Source organism: Ranitomeya variabilis, chromosome 2 (assembly GCF_051348905.1).
Source record: "Ranitomeya variabilis isolate aRanVar5 chromosome 2, aRanVar5.hap1, whole genome shotgun sequence".
NCBI lineage: Eukaryota > Metazoa > Chordata > Amphibia > Anura > Dendrobatidae > Ranitomeya > Ranitomeya variabilis.
This window is the reverse complement of record NC_135233.1, coordinates 890,666,570-890,688,301: the sequence shown is the minus strand read 5'-3', so window position 1 is coordinate 890,688,301 and position 21,732 is coordinate 890,666,570. Positions and strand designations below refer to the sequence as shown.

Genomic DNA, 21,732 nt, shown 5'->3' with positions numbered 1-21,732 from the left:
CAACCCTAACTCTAATTCCAAACCTAACCCTAAGGCTATGTGCCCACGTTGCGGATTTGTGTGCGGATTTTTCCGCACCGTTCTAGAAAAATCTGCAGGTAAAACGCACTGCGCTTTACCTGCGGATTTACCGTGGATTTCCAGTGTTTTTTGTGTGGATTTCACCTGCGGATTCCTATTATGGAGCAGGTGTAAAATGCTGCGGAATCCACACAAAGAATTGACATGCTGCAGAAAATACAACGCAGCGTTTCCGTGCTGTATTTTCCGCACCATGGGCACAGCGGATTTGGTTTTCCATAGGTTTACGTGGTAATGTAAACGTGATGGAAAACTGCTACAAATCCGCAGTGACCAATCCACTGCGGATCCGCAGCCAAATCCGCACTGTGTGCACATAGCCTTATTCTAACCCTAATTCCAACCCTAGCCCTAATTCTAACCCTAACCCTAATTGTAACCCTAATTCTAACCCTAACCCTAATTCTAACCCTAACCCTAATTCTAGCCCTAGCCCTAAGTGCAACCCTAGCCCTAAGTGCAACCCTAACCCTTAGTGCAACCCTAACCCTAAGTGCAACCCTATCCCTAAGTGCAACCCTAACCCTAAGTGCAACCCTAAGTGCAACCCTAGCCCTAAGTGCAACCCTAGCCCTAAGTGCAACCCTAACCCTAAGTGCAACCCTAACCCTAAGTGCAACCCTAAGTGCAACCCTATCCCTAAGTGCAACCCTATCCCTAAGTGCAACCCTATCCCTAAGTGCAACCCTAAGTGCAACCCTATCCCCAAGTGCAACCCTATCCCTAAGTGAACCCTATCCCTAAGTGCAACCCTAAGTGCAACCCTATCCCTAAGTGCAACCCTAACCCTAAGTGCAACCCTAACCCTAAGTGCGACCCTAACCCTACCCCTAACCCTACCCCTACCCCTAACCCTAACAGAAAAACAAAAATAAATATATTTTCTGTATTTTATTATTGTCCCTACCTATTGGGGTGATAAAGGGGGGGTTTATTTACTATTTTTTTTATTTTGATCGCTGTGATAGAACCTATCACAGCGATCGAAATGTACAGGGAACGAATCTGCCAGCTGGCAGATTCGGCAGGCGCACTGCGCATGCACCCGCCATTTTCCAAGATGGCAGCGCCCATGCCAGAAGACCGAGGACACCGGGAGGGATACCAGGACTAGGTAAGTATGGGGGGGTGCGATCGGACAGCGGGGGGCAGAGGGGAGGATGGGGGAAGGGCGGAGGGGAGAGGAAGGCGCTTAGGACAGGACGGAGGGGTAGGGAACACTGATGGCGGCTGCAGATCGCCGCCGTCAGTCGTAGGTGAAATATTGCAGATTGCTCTGATTGGCTGTTTCACTTTCAACAGCCAATCAGAGCGATCGTAGCCATGGGGGGGGCGAAGCTACCCCCCCTGGGCTGAAGTACCACTCCCCCTGTCCCTGCATGTCGGGTGAAATTGGAGTTAACCCTTTCACCCAATCTGCAGGGATGCGATCATTCTGTGACACAGCATATGCGTCACAGGTTGGATTGGCACCGACTTTCATGACGCATATGCTGTGTCACAGGTCGGGAAGGGGTTAGTGGATGTTGTGCTGCAATTGGCTGCAGTGGGCAGAGAAGATTTTCTGAACCCAGATTCCAAAGAGTGTGGTGGTGCCCATAGCATCCAATCATAGCATATCTTTCATTTTACCTCAGCAGTTTAAGAAATGAAAGCTGTGCTGTGATTGGTTGTTATGGGCAGTGAAAACAGATTTCATAACAGTGTGGTGGTGTCCATAGCAACAAATCAGAGCACAGCTTTCATTTTACCTCAGCAGTATAAGAACTGAAAGATGCACTGTGATTGGTTGCTATGGGAAGCAAAGGCAGATTGTCTTTTAGACATAGTTCAAAAGAGTTTGGTGATACGTTTACCACCCTTTTGATATTTAGTAGTTATGGTGGATTAAGCTTCTGTTTCTAACAATCTGATTGAAGTGGCTATAAGGGGGTGTTATAAATCACCCAACTTTTGTTACATTTGTGGTTGTTTTGTAGTGAGGAAACAACAAAGGAACATTACGGACTTCGTTAGAAAAGAGTATTATGCTTACTTTGGTATAAAACCAGGTGATCAGGACAAGTCATGGGCACCATATGTAGGATGTTCTGTTTGTGTAGAACTATGACACTAGTTTAAAGGAATGAAATAGTGCTTTTGTTTTCGCATGCCTATGACCTGGAGGGAACTGCAAAATCATAGTGATGACAGTTACTTTGTACATGTGCTGTGGAAGGATTGAACCTTAAAAATTAGAAGGAAATTATATACCAGAATCTCCCGTCAGCGACTCGACCTGTGCTTCACGGTCCAGGAATACCTGTTCCTTCACCTTCAGAGAAAATTGAAGAAACACCTGATACAGAAGGTTCAGAACACAAAGTCTGATGAAGACTTTTCATTAGTCCCAACAAGCCACAGCTTTTATTACACCTTGAATTAAGTGACTTAGTCAGGGACTTGGACATTCCTAAACATTCTGCAGAACTTTTAGGCTCTAGACTAAAGGAAAAGTAACTGCTAGATCCTGGTAGCCGTTTTTCATGGTACAGGAGGGAGAAAAGGAATTCATACTTTTCTCAAGACGGTTCTCTAGTGTGTTGCAATGATGCTCCTGGGCTGATGGAAAAACTAATCTTTGAGTAAAATGTGAGTAATTGGAGACTTTTTATTGAAGTCTGAAAGCTGTGCTACTGCACAACAGCACCAAGTATGCTTCAGCGCCTGCAGGACATTTTGTGCACTTGAATAAAAGCTATGAGAATTTAGACTTTATTCTCAAGAAGTTTTAACTATGAGAATCAAGGATGGTCAATATGTGGTGATCTGAAAGTTCTCTCGTCGCTCCTTGGGCAGCAAGGACGTTATACGAAACACATGATTTTTGTGTAAATTTGACAGCCGGGATGGGACTCATCACTGGAGCCAAAAAAAGTTGGCCAATGAGAACATCTTTGCAATGGGGATTCAAGAACATAGTTGGGGAAATTTTAGCTGATCCCACTAAAGTTTTCCTGCCACCACTCCACATTAAGCTTGGACTGATGGAGCAGTTTGTAAAAGCTCTACCGAAAGAAGGACAGACTTTTAAGTACCTCTGTATCAAGTTTTAGGGACTATCCAAAGCAAAACTGCAGAAAGGCATTTTTGAGGTCTGGATATTTGGAAAATCATAAAGGATAACGTGTTTGAAACACAAATGAAAGCTGTTGAGAAAGGGCTTTGGATTCTCCTAAAGAAGTTGAGAAGTTTCTAGGTAATAACAAAGACCCATAATTTAAGTCCATTGTGGAGAATATGCTGAAACATTTCAAAGCTTTGGCTTTGGGTTGTCTGATAAATTTAAAGCTACATTTCCATTTGGACTACTTTCCTGAAAACCTTGGTGCTGCTAGCAAAGAGCAAGGAAAAAAGATTTCTAAAAGATTTTGGGGCTATCAAGGAGATGGAATGACAATACCACCGTAGATAGGACGTGAACGTGATGAGAGACTATTGCTGGATGCTTCACAAAGAAGATCCAGAGGCTTTCTATAAGAGAAGAGGTATCAAGAGAAGCTTTGAAGAGAAAAGTTGCAAGAATTAATTTCCAATAAAGTTGCAGAATGAATGTTCAATACATTTTTAAATATAATATTGTACACATGTTTGCCCACAATAAAGTTTTTCCTCCTTCATCTCGCTTGTACGTAATTTCATGTGCGCTTTGTGCAAAATCCATAGATGATGGTTAAAAATAGAAGTGTTTTTTGAAAGCAAGACAGAAAAAACCATAACAATCAGTCATTAGATTTTGAAAAAAAATTCATAGACCTAAATTTTGCATTCTTGTGTAACCGACAATCACCTCTCAAAACAGATGCAGGGCCTGAGATAAGGGGGAGGGGGGTTTCTAGACCTAATTTTAACAAGTAGGCAGGGCAGAATGTCAAATATACGGGTTGGGGTCACGTGCCTAATAGTGATCACAAAATAAAACATTTTCATGTATCCTTTAACCCCTTCCCGACATGCGCCGTACTAGTTCTGCGCTGCCGGCACTGCATTACTGACAGCCGCAGTACTAGTACGGCGGCTCGATCACCGCGGTCTCGCGCTGAGCGCCGCGGTGATCGGGTGCGGGTGTCAGCTGTATATGACAGCTGACACCCCGCAGCAATGCCCACGATCGGCGCTATCGCCGATCGCGGGCATATAACCCCTCTGATGCCGCTGTCAATAGTGACAGCGGCATAGAGGGGGATCGCGCAGGGACGGGGGCTCCCTGCGCTCTCCCACCGGAGCAACGCGATGAGATCGCGCTGCTCCGGTGACCTGGAAGGAGTCCCCGGATCCAAGATGGCCGCGGGACTCCTTCCGGGTCATGAGATGACCCTGCTTGCCGGCGTCTGCTGAGAATCCTCATAGCAGGCGCCGGCAAGCCTGTGGAACGTGCCTGTCACATCGGTGATCAGACAGAGTGCTGTGATGTCCCCCCCTGGGACAAAGTAAAAAAGTTAAAAAAAAAAATTTCCACATGTGTAAAAAAAAAATTAAAAAAAATTCCTAAATAAAGAAAAAAAAAAAAAATTCCCATAAATACATTTCTTTATCTAAATAAAAAAAATCACACAATAAAAGTACACATATTTGGTATTGCCGCGTCCGTAACGACCCCACCTATAAAACTATATCACTAGTTAACCCCTTCAGTGAACACCGTAAAAAAAAAAAAAAAAAAACGAGGCAAAAAACAACGCTTTATTCTCATACCGCCAAACAAAAAGTGGAATAACACGCGATCAAAAAGACAGATATAAATAAGCATGGTACCACTGAAAACGTCATCTTGTCCCGCAAAAAAAAAGCCGCCATACAGCATCATCAGCAGAAAAATAAAAAAGTTATAGCTCTCAGAATAAAGCGAAAACAATTATTTTTTTATATAAAATAGTTTTTATTGTGTAAAAGCGCCAAAACATAAAAAAATTACATAAATGAGGTATCGCTGTAATCGTACTGACCCGAAGAATAAAACTGCTTTATCCTTTTTACCAAACGCAGAACGGTATAAACGCCCCCCCTAAAAGAATTTCAGGAATTGCTGATTTTTGTTCATTCCGCCTCCCAAAAATCCGAATAAAAAGCGATCAAAAAATGTCATGTACCCGAAAATGGTACCAATAAAAACGTCAACTCGTCCTGCAAAAAACAAGATCTCATATGACTCTGTGGACCAAAATTTGGAAAAATTATAGCTCTCAAAATGTGGTGATGCAAAAACTATTTTTTGCAATAAAAAGCGTCTTTTAGTGTGTGACGGCTGCCAATCATAAAAATCCGCTAATAAACCCGCTATAAAAGTAAATCAAATCCCCCTTCATCACCCCTTAGTTAGGGAAAAATAATACAATTTAAAAAAATATATTTATTTCCATTTTCCCGTTAGGCTACTTTCACACTAGCGTCAGTACGGGGCCGTCGCGCTGCGTCGGCCCGACATACCGACGCATACTGTGCAAGCGCCGCACAACGGGGGCAGCGGATGCTGTTTTTCCACGCATCCGCTGCCCCATTGTGAGGTGCGGGGAGGTGGGGGCGGAGTTCCAGCCGTGCATGCGCGGTCGGAAATGGTGGACCGTCGGCACAAAAAAAGTTACATGTAACGTTTGTTGCTGCCGGCGGTCCGCCACAACACGACGCAACCGTCGCACGACGCTTGCGACGTGTGTCAATATGTCGCTAATGTTAGTCTATGGGGAAAAAACGCATCCTGCAGATGACTTTGCAGGATGCGTTTTTTCGCCAAAACGACGCATTGCGACGTATGCAAAAAAACGCTAGTGTGAAAGTAGCACTAGGGTTAGGACTAGGGTTAGGGCTAGGGTTAGGGCTAGGGTTAGGGCTGGGGTTAGGGTTGGGGTTTCAGTTAGAATTGGGGAGTTTTCACTGTTTAGGCACATCAGGGGCTCTCTGTTGTGAATTTGGATTCTGGGCTCCCCCGGTGGCCGCTTGTGGAATTGGACTTGTCATCCTCTTTCCTGTTTCACCTGGTTCCATCAGTAGTGGGTGTCGCTATTTAAGCTCATTTCTCTGGTGGTTTCTTGCCGGTCAACAATGTTATCTGATGCCTCTCAGTGCTTGTTCCTGCTTCTAGACTACTACTAGATAAGTTGGACTTTTGTCCATGTTTTGTTTTGCCTATTTGTTCCAGTTCACAGCTGAAGTTTTGTTACTGTGTCTGGAAAGCTCTCGTTGATCAGGGATTGCTACTCTGGCGTTATGAGTTAATGCCAGAGTTTAAGGTAATCTCTGGATGGTGTTTTGTTAGTGTTTTTCTGCTGACCATGAAAGTATACTATCTGTCTTCTGCTATCTAGTAAGCGGACCTCAAATTTGCTAAGACTATTTTCCTGCTGCGTTTGTTGTTTCATCTGAACTCACCGTCATTATATGTGGGGGGCTACTGTCTTCTTTGGAATATTTCTCTAGAGGTGAGCCAGGTCTTATATTTCCCTCTGCTAGCTATTTAGGTCTTAGGCCAGAGCTGGGCATCTAGCTATAAATAGGAAATGCTACCTGGCTATTTCTAGTTGCGCGGCAGGCTTAGTTCATGGTCAGTATAGTTCCATCTTCCGAGAGCTTGTCCCTCTATAGGCTTGCTATGATCTCTGCCTGCAGAGATCATGACAGTTTGACCGGCCAATAAAGTGTTAAAGACCCAGGTTGAGAAAGGAGAGTTATAAGAAGTCTGCTGGAATTTTTTTTTTTTTTTTTTTTTTTTTTTTCCCTCCAGTCTGCCTTGCTGCAGTCTTTTTTCTCTCTCTCCTCCTAATCTCTGTATGGCTCTGTGTGCACCTGACAATAATGGATCTCCAGAGTGTAACTGCGGGTTTGAATAATCTCATCACGAAAGTACAAAATTTACAAGATTTTGTGGTACATGCTCCGGTATCTGAGCCGAGAATTCCTTTGCCGGAGTTCTTCACAGGGCATAGAGCTAGCTTCCAGAATTTCCGAAATAATTGTAAGCTTTATTTGTCCCTGAAGTCTCGTTCAGCTGGAGACCCTGCTCAGCAGGTTAGGATTGTGATTTCCTTGCTCAGGGGTGACCCTCAAGATTGGGCCTTCTCATTGCCAGCAGGGGATCCTGCGTTACGCGATGTGGATGCGTTTTTTCTGGCCTTGGGCTTGCTTTATGAGGAACCTCATTTGGAACTTCAGGCAGAAAAAACTTTGATGGCACTATCTCAGGGGCAAGACGAAGCTGAAGTTTTCTGCCAAAAATTCCGTAAATGGTCTGTGCTTACTCAGTGGAATGAGTGCGCCTTGGCGGCAACTTTCAGAGAAGGTCTCTCTGATGCCGTTAAGGATGTTATGGTGGGGTTCCCTGTGCCTGCAGGTCTGAATGAGTCCATGACAATGGCTATTCAGATTGATAGGCGTCTGCGGGAGCGCAAACCGGTGCACCATCTGGCGGTGTCTATGGAAAAGACGCCAGAAAGTATGCAGTGTGATAGACTGTTTGTTCCGGATGATTGGACCAGCAGAGTCATCTCTGAGGTACATTCTTCTGCATTGGCAGGTCATCCCGGAATTTTTGGTACCAGGGATTTGGTGGCAAGATCCTTCTGGTGGCCTTCCCTGTCACGAGATGTGCGAGTCTTTGTGCAGTCATGTGACGTTTGTGCTCGGGCCAAGTCTTGTAGTTCTCGGGCTAGCGGACTGCTGTTGCCCTTGCCTATTCCTAAGAGGCCTTGGACACACATCTCGATGGATTTTATTTCAGATCTGCCTGTTTCCCAGAAGATGTCTGTCATCTGGGTGGTCTGTGACCGTTTCTCTAAAATGGTCCATTTGGTTCCTCTGCCCAAGTTGCCTTCTTCTTCTGAGTTGGTTCCTCTGTTTTTTCAGAATGTTGTACGATTGCACGGTATTCCTGAGAATATTGTTTCTGACAGAGGTACCCAATTTGTGTCTAGATTTTGGCGGGCATTCTGTGCTAGGATGGGCATAGATTTGTCTTTTTCATCTGCTTTTCACCCTCAGACTAATGGCCAGACCGAGCGGACTAATCAGACCCTGGAGACATATCTGAGGTGTTTTGTCTCTGCTGACCAGGATGATTGGGTTGCTTTTTTGCCATTGGCAGAGTTCGCCCTCAATAATCGGGCCAGCTCTTCCACCTTGGTGTCCCCGTTTTTCTGTAATTCGGGGTTTCACCCTCGATTTTCCTCCGGTCAGGTGGAATCCTCGGATTGTCCTGGAGTGGATGCGGTGGTGGAGAGATTGCATCACATCTGGGGGCAGGTTATGGACAATTTGAAGTTGTCCCAGGAGAAGACTCAGCGTTTTGCCAACCGTCATCGTCGTGTTGGTTCTCGGCTTTGTGTTGGAGATTTGGTGTGGTTGTCTTCTCGTTTTGTCCCTATGAGGGTCTCTTCTCCTAAGTTTAAACCTCGGTTCATCGGCCCTTATAGAATATTGGAGATTCTTAATCCTGTTTCTTTCCGTTTGGACCTCCCTGCGTCCTTTTCCATTCATAACGTTTTTCATCGGTCGTTATTGCGCAGGTATGAGGTACCTGTTGTACCTTCAGTTGAGCCTCCTGCTCCGGTGTTGGTTGAGGGTGAGTTGGAGTACGTTGTGGAGAAAATTTTGGACTCTCGTGTTTCCAGACGGAGACTCCAGTATCTGGTCAACTGGAAGGGTTACGGCCAGGAGGATAATTCTTGGGTCAATGCATCTGATGTTCATGCTTCTGATCTTGTTCGTGCCTTCCATAGGGCTCATCCTGGTCGCCCTGGTGGATCTGGTGAGGGTTCGGTGCCCCCTCCTTGAGGGGGGGGTACTGTTGTGAATTTGGATTCTGGGCTCCCCCGGTGGCCGCTTGTGGAATTGGACTTGTCATCCTCTTTCCTGTTTCACCTGGTTCCATCAGTAGTGGGTGTCGCTATTTAAGCTCATTTCTCTGGTGGTTTCTTGCCGGTCAACAATGTTATCTGATGCCTCTCAGTGCTTGTTCCTGCTTCTAGACTACTACTAGATAAGTTGGACTTTTGTCCATGTTTTGTTTTGCCTATTTGTTCCAGTTCACAGCTGAAGTTTTGTTACTGTGTCTGGAAAGCTCTCGTTGATCAGGGATTGCTACTCTGGCGTTATGAGTTAATGCCAGAGTTTAAGGTAATCTCTGGATGGTGTTTTGTTAGTGTTTTTCTGCTGACCATGAAAGTATACTATCTGTCTTCTGCTATCTAGTAAGCGGACCTCAAATTTGCTAAGACTATTTTCCTGCTGCGTTTGTTGTTTCATCTGAACTCACCGTCATTATATGTGGGGGGCTACTGTCTTCTTTGGAATATTTCTCTAGAGGTGAGCCAGGTCTTATATTTCCCTCTGCTAGCTATTTAGGTCTTAGGCCAGAGCTGGGCATCTAGCTATAAATAGGAAATGCTACCTGGCTATTTCTAGTTGCGCGGCAGGCTTAGTTCATGGTCAGTATAGTTCCATCTTCCGAGAGCTTGTCCCTCTATAGGCTTGCTATGATCTCTGCCTGCAGAGATCATGACAGCTCTCCAAACGCGACATGGCGTCTGATCTCAACGCGTTTGTTTGCGTTAAAAACGCATGCGTTTTTATAGAAAAAACCAGAACACACACTGAAAAGTCACCCACCACCATCAAGGTGATAAAGGGATCCAAACCCTAACCCTAACCCTACCCCTAAACTCACCCCTAACCGTTTAATGAACATTTTCTGACAGTCATAGTGCCACGTATTTCAGTGCCACGATATTTCAGTGCCACGATATTTCAGTGCCACGATATTTCAGTGCCACGTCTTTCAGTGCCACGTCTTTCAGTGCCACGTCTTTCAGTGCCACGATATTTCAGTGCCACGTATTTCAGTGCCACGATATTTCAGTGCCACGTCTTTCAGTGCCACGATATTTCAGTGCCACGTATTTAAGTGCCACGATATTTCAGTGAAATACGTGGCACTGAAATATCGTGGCATTTACGTGAAATACGTGGCACTGAAATATCGTGGCACTGAAATATCGTGGCACTTATATACGTGGCACTTATATACGTGGCACTTATATACGTGGCACTTATATACGTGGCACTTATATACGTGGCCACTGAAATATCGTGGCACTTATATACGTATATACGTATATAAACGTATTTCAGTGCCATGTATTTCAGTGCCACGTATTTCGGGTTAGGGGTAGGGTTAGGGTTTTTTTCTCGTTTTCTTGTGTTTTTCTATAAAAACGCATGCGTCTAAAAAACGCATGCGTTTTACCGCGTTTACATGCGTTTTTTCACACATGCGTTTTTTAAAAAACGCATTTAGATAAAAACGCAAGTGTGAAACCAGCCTTACCCTTGGGAAAATAAAAACGTGGGGGCTAAAATATAATTTTCGTGGAAAAAAATATATTTTTTATTTTCGCGGCTTTGCGTTATAAACTGTAGTGAAACACTTGGGGGTTCAAAGTTCTCACAACACATCTAGATAAGTTCCGTGGGGGGTCTAGTTTCCAATATGGGGTCACTTGTGGGGGGTTTCTACTGTTTAGGTACATCACGGGCTCTGCAAATGCAACAAGACACCTGCAGACCAATCCATCTAAGTCTGCATTTCAAACGGCGCTCCTTCCCTTCCGAGCTCTGCCGTGCGCACAAACAGTGGTTCCCCCCCACATATGGGGTATCAGCGTACTCAGGACAAATTGGACAACAACTTTTGTTGTCCAATTTCTCCTGTTACCCTTGGGAAAATAAAAACGTGGGGGCTAAAATATTATTTTTTGTGGAAAAAAAAATATTTTTTATTTTCACGGCTCTGCGTGATAAACTGTAGTGAAACACTTGTTGGTTCAAAGTTCTCACAACACATCTAGATAAGTTCCGTGGGGGGTCTAGTTTCCAATATGGGGTCACTTGTGGGGGGTTTCTACTGCTTAGGTACATCAGGGGCTCTGCAAATGCAACATGACACCTGCAGACCAATCCATCTAAGTCTGCATTTCAAACGGCGCTCCTTCCCTTCCGAGTTCTGCCGTGCGCCCAAACAGTGGTTCCCCCCAATGTATGGGGTACCAGCGTACTCAAAACAAATTGGACAATAACTTTTGTGGTCCAATTTCTCCTGTTACCCTTGGGGGAAAAAAATTGCGGGCTAAAACTTCATTTAGTGGAAAGAAAAAATTATTTTTTAATTTTCATAGCGCTACATTCTAAACTTTAGTGAAACAATTGGGGGTTCAAAGTGCTCACCACACATCTAGATAAGTTCCTTAGGGGGTCTTCTTTCCAAAATGGTGTCACTTGTGGGGGTTTCCACTGTTTAGGCACGTCAGGGGCTCTCCAAACACGACATGGGTTCCGATCTCAATTCCAGCCAATTTTGCATTGAAAAGTCAAATGGCGCTCCTTCCCTTCCGAGCTCTGCCATGCGCCCAAACAGTGGTTTATCCCCATATATGAAGTATCAGCGTACTCAGGACAAATTGCACAACTTTTGGGGTCCAATTTATCCTGCTACCCTTGGGAAAATAAAAAATTTGGGGCAAAAAGATCATATTTTGTGAAAATTAATATTAATTTTTTTTTACGGCTCTACATTATAAACTTCTGGGAAGCACTTGGAGGTTCAAAGTGCTCACCACACATCTAGATTAGTTCCTTAGAGGCTCTACTTTCCAAAATGGTGTCACTTGTGGGGGTTTCCACTGTTTAGGCACGTCAGGGGCTCTCCAAACACGACATGGGTTCCGATCTCAATTCCAGACAATTTTGCATTGAAAAGTCAAATGGCGCTCCTTCTCTTCCGAGCTCTGCCATGCGCCCAAACAGTGGTTTATCCTCATATGAAGTATCAGCGTACTCAGGACAAATTGCACAACAAATTTTGTGGTCCAATTTATCCTGCTACCCTTGGAAAAATAAAAAATTTGGGGCAAAAAGATCATTTTTGTGAAAATTAATATTAATTTTTTTTTATGGCTCTACATTATAAACTTCTGTGAAGCACTTGGAGGTTCAAAGTGCTCACCACACATCTAGATAAGTTCCTTAGGGGGTCTTCTTTCCAAAATGGTGTCACTTGTGGGGGTTTCCACTGTTTAGGCACGTCAGGGGCTCTCCAAACACGACATGGGTTCCGATCTCAATTCCAGACAATTTTGCATTGAAAAGTCAAATGGCGCTCCTTCCCTTCCGAGCTCTGCCATGTGCCCAATCAATGGTTTACCCCAACATGTGGGGTATCGGCGTACTCAGGACAAATTGTACAACGACTTTTTTGGTCCAATTTCTCCTGTTACCCTTGGTAAAATAAAACAAATTGGAACTGAAGTAAAAATTTTGTGAAAAAAAAGTTAAATGTTCAATTTTTTTTAAACATTCCAAAAATTCCTGTGAAGCACCTGAAGGGTTAATAAACTTTTTTAATGTGGTTTTGAGTACCTTGAGGGGTGCAGTTTTTAGAATGGTGTCACTTTTGGGCATTTTCTGTCATATAGACCCCTCAAAGTCACTTCAAGTGTGAGGTGGTCCGTAAAAAAAATGGTTTTGCAAATTTTGTTGCAAAAATGAGAAATCGCTGGTCAACTTTTAACCCTTATAACTCCCTAACAAAAAAAAATTATGTTTCCAAAATTGTGCTGATGTAAAGCAGACATGTGGGAAATGTTGTTTATTAACTATATTATGTGATATAACTCTCTAATTTAAGGGCATAAAAACGAAAAATTTGAAAATTGCGAAATTTTCATAATTTTCGACAAATTTCTGTTTTTTTCACAAATAAATGCAAGTCATATCGAAGAAGTTTTACCACTATCATAAAGTACAATATGTCACGAGAAAACAATCTCAGAATCACCAAGATCCGTTGAAGCGTTTCAGAGTTATGACCTCATAAAGTGACAGTGGTCAGAATTGTAAAAATTGGCCGTGTCAGTTAGGTGAAAACAGGCTTCGGGGTGAAGGGGTTAATAAGATGTATAGTAGAAGGGTTACAATGACACAAAACTTCAGAAAGGCGAATTTCCAACAGCTTAGAGATGATCATATTGCCATAGGCTGAGACAATGTCCTGAAAAATAAAAGTGCAAAATATGAGAAAGACATTATGGCTAAATAATCCAAAAATATCATTCAGCTACATAAACAGTAAGAAATTAAAAAATGATAGTGTTACCTCCCACAAAAATAATCACCCCTTTTATTTTTGTGTCCACGTAGGCACATGAGGGCTTGATTCTTAAGAGACGAGTTGTACTTATGAATGACCCCATTCATTTTATCACATATTATACTGGAAAATGACTTGCCTGTTTTGATTAACTTTTTGTGTGTGTCGATTGTTCTTCATGCAAATCAAGAAATAAATTGACAATCAAGCAAGACCATTTGTGACTTGTCAGTGGCGTGTGTCTGCACACTATCTTAGGATATGTACACAAGTAGGTTTTCAAAATGGATTTTGAAGTGTATCTGCTTTAAAAACGACAAGTAAATATACCCTAAGCCTAACCCTAAGCCTAACAAAACCAAACCCACCAAAACATTTCCAAATGTTAAAAATAATACAATGTTTAACACACTTGCCCAATATTCTTGCTTCCTGCTTTTATGGGCTGAGGCTGCTGATTGTGATGCAAATACCCATTGTCCATAGTGATATCACATTACATGACCAAAGCAGTCATTTTTTTACACACCTGTAGTGATATTTTGAGGATAGTGATATCACATCTCTTGGCTGCATTCTGATATCTACACAAATATAATACATTGTAAAAATCTCCCATCAAGTGGTGAGATAACAAAATAAAATATTTTCTTTCTTGTTTTCTATTATTATTTATTTTACTATTGTCTTTTGTTACCAGGGACCCTTTGGTTTATCATTGTCATCTGTCTATTGATATCATTCTGTTTTTACCCTAGCTTAGTTGTGTGTTTTTTTCCTCCTGCAGCACATGGACAGTGTAATTACCCTGTAGCCTGCTTTGTATGTGGATCTCTGCCAGAAGCAGACTTGAAGGTGTTATAAGAATGAAGACATCTGGCAGCTGGCATACTTACAATTCATTTGCCAAACACAAGTTGCACATTGTTGGAATTTTCAATTGAAGGTCACGCACCAGGTAAGAGGCAGTCAGGTGAAGCTGGTGTGTGGTGAACCACACTAAGGAATTGTTGGCTCAGTCATATGTGGGTGGGCTAAATTGACAAGTATGTTTGTCTTTTTTTTTCTTCCTTAAGAGAAAAAAAAACCTAAATTCTTCTAAGCCAAGATTAGGTCAACAGAACTGACAAGAAATCACAAGGCTATGACAACTCATCGGTAATTAGTCTAAGGAAAGGGTGCCAAAAAGAAATGAATAATAGAATTTGACAAACATACTGTTGTCATTTGTCAACTGTGTGGTCACAGTTTTTTTTCCACATAGTTTTCAGTTAGAAATTACCAAGAGGATTATTTGTGTTTAGTTTTTTCTGTTGCCAGCAAATTGGTAACAGTATGTCATTGTCTGCTAAGCAGCAGTAACTGGCATAGTCTGTTTACATGAGCTGATACTTAAGATTATTAATTGGCTATGTTTTCATGTTGTGGTAAACAGCATTAAATGCTGTCTACATTGGAAGCGGCTCACAAATAATAGTCATCAGAGCCTAAAAATAGGTGTTCTGCTATGTCGAACCTTTGAGGTGCACTTGGCAACTTTGCTATGATCTTGCGGAGTGCTGTGCTGTTTGTCTCGCTTGATTAATTAGTCATGCTACTGTGTGAGGCCCCTTAACAGATATGGAAAATCCCAGGACAATTATCTATGATTGTCAAAGTAATAATCAACAAACAAGATATAATCTGACGTGGAGAAAAACACACGTAATGATCCGGCATGAATTGCCTTGTGGCTCAGAAGGTACACTCCCTTGTTATATTACCAACCTCACACCTTTCTGACTTCTGTATTCCCCATAGCAGAGAGACCTACTCACATAAGAAAAGTCTTTCTAGTCTCCATAATAAGGATTCCCATTAACAAGCTACAACTGTTGTATCATTAATGGTAACAAGATCAGGAAAAAATGTTATGTATGAGAGAGAAACATCGAAGAAAACTGAAGTAATCATTTGCAACTATACTGAGATTATAGATATACGGTAATCCAAAAGTCTTGGTCATATTTTATAGATACTTCCAATTTATCATGCTAAATAAGGGAGTTGCCTCTTAAATGTGATATTGTAACATCCATGTCTGTACTTGCTTTTGCTTCTTCTGTTTCTGTCGCACCTTTGTTAAAAGGAATCTATCACCATATGCATACAGTTTATAGAATGCTAAAAGATAGTCATACCTGTGTGTCTCATATCAGATGTCTTGTTGTCGACAAATCATCTTTTAGCACTTTAAATAAATTACCTCTTCCAGGCTCCGGAGCAAATGGTACCTAGAAGATAATTCTGCCTCCAGAGCTTATTTTAGATGAAGAGGAGTTACCAGTGTGATGTGTAATGGTTACCAGTGTTACCCGTGTGATGTGTAATGGTAACCAGTGTTACCAGTGTGATGTGTAATAGTCACCAGTGTGATGTGTAATGGTTTACAGGGTTCCCAGTGTGATCTGTAATTGCTCTCTCTGCTCTCCTGATGTCACTGCAGAGCTGTGTGCGACTATATCTGACACATCTGCAGGTTCATCTCAGCTCCAGCTTCCATCTCACAGGTAGACGGGGAGGTAATATTGTTGCAATACAGCAGAGGTCTGAGAGCTGCAAAAAAATATGTTTCCAAGACAAATCTCATTTTTCCTGTTCTGTGTTGGTTAAGTTTCTTGCTGATAACTCCCCTTCACGTAAAATAATCTCTGGAGGCAGAGTTATCTTCCAGGCACCATCCACTCCGGAGCCAGGAAGAGGTCATTTATATAAAGTGATAAAAGATGATTTCTCCACAACAATTCATCTGATATGAGACATACAGGTATGACTTTTTTACAGCATTCTGTAGCCTGTATGCCCATATTAGTAGTTTAGATAGGTTAAATGTGGTGACAGATTCTCTTTAAGGGCGATGCTTGTTTATAATGCTTATAATGTAGCATTTCTGTTCAATATTCTGAGACTTGTGGTGCTGTGTAAGCAGTGCACTTGAAAATTAACTCCTGAACCTGGTTTTCTATGTAACACCCATCTGTGGACCTTGGGTTGGTCTTTGTAATATATAAATCACAAGTTCCCTGCCTTCAGTTGTTTGTTATAACTTTATCTTACCCTGGTTTCCCCCATGTTTCTGTTCCTTTTTAGCTAGTTTGATTCCTGTTTCAGGGCTCATTCATTCTTTCATTCATGTTTATTTTTATATAGCGCTGACATATTCCGCAGCACTTTACAGTTTTCCCACATTATCATCGCTGTCCCCGATAGGGCTCACAATCTAAATTCCCTATCAGTATGTCTTTGGATTGTGGGAGGAAACCGGAGAACCCGGAGGAAACCCACACAAACACAGGGAGAACATACAAACTCTTTGCAGATGTTGTCCTTGGTTGGATTTGAACCCAGGACTCCAGTGCTGCAAGGCTGCAGTGCTTACCACTGAACCACCATGCTGCCCACTCATGTTTTGGCTATTCTACTGCAAGACCATGTTCCTGCTACTGACCGTTTGGTACTGACCTGGCATTCTAACCATCCTCTGCCAGCCTACTACACTGGCCAGCAACCACTCTTTGGACTTAAATCCAGATCACTGTATTGTTTAAGAGATGAAGGCCAGGGTTCAGCTGGGACCCGCTAGACAGAATGGCTAGAGCAAAATCTGTCCATTTAAGTCCTTTTAAAGGTATGTGCACACGTTGTGGATTTTCCTGCAGATCCGCAGCGGTTTTGATGCTGGCGATTTGCAGCTGTTTTCCATGAGTTTACAGTACCATGTAAACCTATGGAAAACAAAATCCGCAGTGCACATGCTGCGAAAAAAAATGCGCTGAAACGCTGCATTGTTTATTCCGCAGCATATTCATTCTTTGTGCAGATTCCGCAGCGGTTTACACCTGCTCCATTATAGGAATCCGCAGGTGTAAAACTGCAGATGGAATGCGCACAAAAACCGCATAAAATTCGTGGTAAATCCGCAGGTAAAACGCAGTGCTTTTTACCTGCGGATTTCTCAAAATAGGTGCGGAAAAATCCGCAGGGGTTCCATCTACATGTGCACATACCCTTAAGTGTTGTAAGTCTTTAATTGACAGAGCACCATAAAGGTACCTTCACACGAAACGACTTTGTAACGATATCGCTAGCGATCCGTGACGTTGCAGCGTCCTGGCTAGCGATATCGTTCAGTTTGACACGCAGCAGCGATCAGGATCCTGCTGTGATGTCGCTGGTCGCTGAAAAAAGTTCAGAACTTTATTTGGTCGTCCGATCGCCGTGTATCGTTGTGTTTGACAGCAAAAGCAACGAAACCAGCGATATTTTACACTGGTAACCAGGGTAAACATCGGGTTACTAAGCGCAGGGCCGCGCTTAGTAACCCGATGTTTACCCTGGTTACCAGTGTAAAATGTAAAAAAACAAACAGTACATACTTACATTCGCATCCCCCGCCGTCTGCTTCCCACACTGACTGAGCGCCGCAAAGTGAAAGTGAAAGCACAGCACAGCGGTGACGTCACCGCTGTGCCCTGCTACTGCCGGCGCTCAGTCAGTGCAGGAAGCGGACGCCGGGGGACGCGAATGTAAGTATGTACTGTTTGTTTTTTTTACATTTTACGCTGGTAACCAGGGTAAACATCGGGTTACTAAGCGCGGCCCTGCGCTTAGCAACCCGATGTTTACCCTGGTTACCCGGGGACCTCGGCATCGTTGGTCGCTGGAGAGCGGTCTGTGTGACAGCTCTCCAGCGATCAAACAGCGACGCTGCAGCGTCGTTTCGTGTGAAGGTACCTTTAGTTACATGGCCACAATAGAGAGTAACTCAAACTCTGGTGGGGTTGAGTCTTCTAAGTAATTGTAATACAAACATTTACTACCAGAGGTTTCCTGCAAAGACTGCAGGAGAAATATATGGCTACTACTGTCAGAATCTAGAAATAAGTGATTGCCACATTGGCTCTGTTTTGAAAGGAGCTGTTTGCATTGACAGAAACAATTTAGATAGCTGTGATGGCCATAATCCACCCACCATGATGGTCAATTGTCGAACTATTTGCTTTCACAGTCATGCAGCAATTTGTTGGCTGTAGATGGATGCCTTAAAGGGTATGTTCACAATTGAGATCTACAGCAAACTTTGAGTCTGTGTTTGTGGGTGGAAAATACTCACCTAATTGCTGCAGGAAATGGATTAGATTTGAGAAATTCTCATTTTCATACTCAAATGATCAGATATAGATGATACTGTTTTGTAAAGTATACTCCAATGGAAAGAGGTTTCATACATCAAACTTCATAGCATCTATTCTCTTCAGAAACATTTTTAACACAAAATAATAAAAATGAATTTTTGGAATATACTCTAGCCTGTAGAGCCTTCAGATATAGTCTATATCTGAAGGCTCTACAGGCTAGCAGGAGAAAACCTCTGGTTTGTTAGATACCTAAGCCCCAATTTATAGACCTGATCAAGGAATAGTCAGTATTCTATCCATGCTCTTCATATGAACAGAACTCTGGGCAATATAGCGCTACATTATTGCTTGTTGAAACATATAAGTGAATATTGAATTATCAAGGTTATTCCATAAATTGATAATTGCTGGGGTCCAACCTATGGGACTCCCCCCAATGCAGAGAATAGGGCTCTGGAGTCCTCCATTTAAATTTAGTGATGTTCCAGCATGTACATCACTGCTCCTTTAATTGTTCATAAGAATGACAGTTATAGTACTGTGTAGCACTTTTTTAAATAAATGAATGGGGTAGTTTGATGTGGACCTGTGGGGGTCCCAGTACTGATACACCAAACAATCAGTAGGTTATCACCTATCTTATGCATAGGTTACATGTTGCTATGGTGGGACAATAATTTTTAAAAGGACTTACCAGCTCTTCTGACATGTATCTTCTGAGGCTTCTGATCCACAGGGGAATATGGAAACTTCCCCAGCGTCCAGATTATTCATGATCAGGATGATCATATGATCTACCTATTTTCACACACAGGCATGTTCCGTAGCATTGACGCAGTTTTACGGATCCAGTTATCATGTAAGAAAAGCAAAATACTTCTCTTACTTTAATGGGATCCTCTGTTAAAAAAAAATCACCACTTGCATAATAAGCGCTGATGGTGATCAAATTTGAATTTTTTTAGCGGATCACATTACTGAGCTCATTTAGACATGATGATTATCATTGCAATCAGTCACTTTCAGATCATAGAGAAAATTGCTAAACCTAATATGATTTAACTGGCTATATCAAATTATCAATGTAATTTTCATCTGCAAATGTAATAGTAGCAACAGTAGAAGTGGGTTAACAGTATATCAAAAGTGCAATTTCCATTCCTTTCTAGTGCAGACTCCTTTGTACATTTCATGAGACAGAAACATATAAAGTTGTCAATGCCAAGACAAGTTTCATATGCTGCCAGCCTGCGGATAATAGCATAATAAGTCATCCTTCAGTCATCCTAGTCAGAGTTTATCAATCCTTTGTGAAAATGATTGTAACTGCAATTCTTGGTTCCTACAGCAGGGTGTGCTCTATGCAAAAAACCATGTTTGGCTTGAGTTTATTTGTGAAAAAAATTGAAATTTGGCGAAAATTTTGCAATTTTCCAACTTTGAATTTTCATGCCCTTAAATCGCAGAGATACATCACACAAAATACTTAATAAGTAACTTTTCCCACATGTCTACTTTACATCAGCACAATTTTGGAACCAACATTTTTTTCTTTAGGAAGTTATAAGGGTTAAAATTTGACCAGCAATTTCTCATTTTTACAACACCATTTTTTTTAGGGACCACATCACATTTGAAGTCTATATGATAGAAAATACCCAAGTGTGACACCATTCTAAAAACTGCACCCCTCAAGGTGCTCAAAACCACATTCAAGAAGTTTATTAACCCTTCAGGTGTTTCACAGGAATTTTTGGAATGTTTTAAAAAAATTAACATTTAACTTTTTTTCACAAAAAATGTAATTCAGATCTAATTTGCTTTATTTTACCAAGGGTAACAGGAGAGAATGGACCGCAAAAGTTGTTGTACAATATGTCCTGAGTACGCCGATACCCCTCATGGGGAGGTAAACCACTGTTTGGGCGCATGGCAGAGCTCGGAAGGAAAGGAGCGCCATTTGACTTTTCAATGCAAAATTGGCTGGAATTGAGATAGGACGCCATGTTGCGTTTGCAGAGCCCCTGATGTACCTAAACAGTGGAAACCGCCCACAAGTGACACCATTTTGGAAAGTAGACCCCCTAAGAAAATTATCTAGATGTGTTGTGAGAACTTTGAACCCCCAAGTGTTTCACTAAAGTTTATAACGCAGAGCCGTGAAAATAAAAAATCCTTTTTTTTTCCACAAAAATGATTTTTTAGCCCCAGTTTTATATTTTCCCATGGGTTACAGGAGAAATTGGACCCCAAAAGTTGTTGTCCAATTCGTCCTGAGTATGCTAATACCCCATATGTGGGGTAAACCACTGTTTGGGCGCACAGCAGAGCTCGGAAGAGAAGGAGCACCGTTTTACTTTTTCAACGCAGAATTGTATGGATTGAGATCGAACGTCATGTTGCATTTGCAGAGCCCCTGGTGTGCCTAAACAGTGGAAACCTCCCAATTCTAACTCCAACCCGAACCCCAAAACACCCCTAACCCTAATCCCAACCCTAACCACACCGCTAACCTGAACACACCCCTAACCCAAATCCCAACCCCAACACACCGCTAACCCTAATCCCAACCCTAACCATACCCCTAACCCTGACAGACCCTAACCCAACTGTAAACGTAATCCAAACCCTAACCCCAACTCTAGCCCCAACTCTTACTTTAGCCCCAACCCTAACCCTAACTTTAGCCCCAACCCTAACCCTAACTTTGGCCCCAGCCCTAACTTTAGCCCCAACCCTAGCCCTAACCCTAATGGGAAAATGGAAATAAATACTTTTTTTTATTTTATTATTTTTCCCTATCTAAGGCAGTGATAAAGGGAGGTTTGATTTACTATTTATAGTGGGGTTTTTATAGCGTGTTTTTATGTTTGGCAGCTGTCATACACTAAAAGACGCTTTTTATTGCAAAAAATATTTTTTGCGTTACCACATTCTGAGAGATATAATTTTTCCACATTTTGGTCCACAGACTCATGTGAGATCTTGTTTTTTGCGGGACAAGTTGTCGTTTTTATTGGTACCATTTTCGGGCACATGACATTTTTTGATCGCTTTTTATTCCGATTTTGTTAGGCAGAATGAACAAAAACCCGTAATTCGTGAATTTCTTTTGTGCGGGGGTGTTTATACCGTTCCGCGCTTGGTAGAATTGATAAAGCAGTTTTATTCTTCGGGTCAGTACGATTACAGCGATACCTCATTTATATCATTTTTTTATTTTTTTGGCGCTTTTATACAATAAAAACTATTTTATAGAAAAAATAATTATTTTTGCATCTCTTTATTCTGATGGCTATAACT

The 21,732-nt window shown here is 42.2% G+C and overlaps 1 protein-coding gene across 4 annotated transcripts in view; it reads left to right on the top strand.

The window, feature by feature from the left end:
• LOC143808128 (uncharacterized) overlaps positions 1 to 21,732 on the top strand; it is a 1,431,070-nt gene that overhangs the window by 842,583 nt on the left and 566,755 nt on the right. For all 4 annotated transcript variants that reach the window (XR_013221890.1, XR_013221891.1, XR_013221884.1 and 1 more), the window contains exon 5: positions 14,040 to 14,210. The gene's annotated coding sequence lies outside the window, so the exon portion shown is untranslated. The remainder of the gene's footprint in view (positions 1 to 14,039; positions 14,211 to 21,732) is intronic.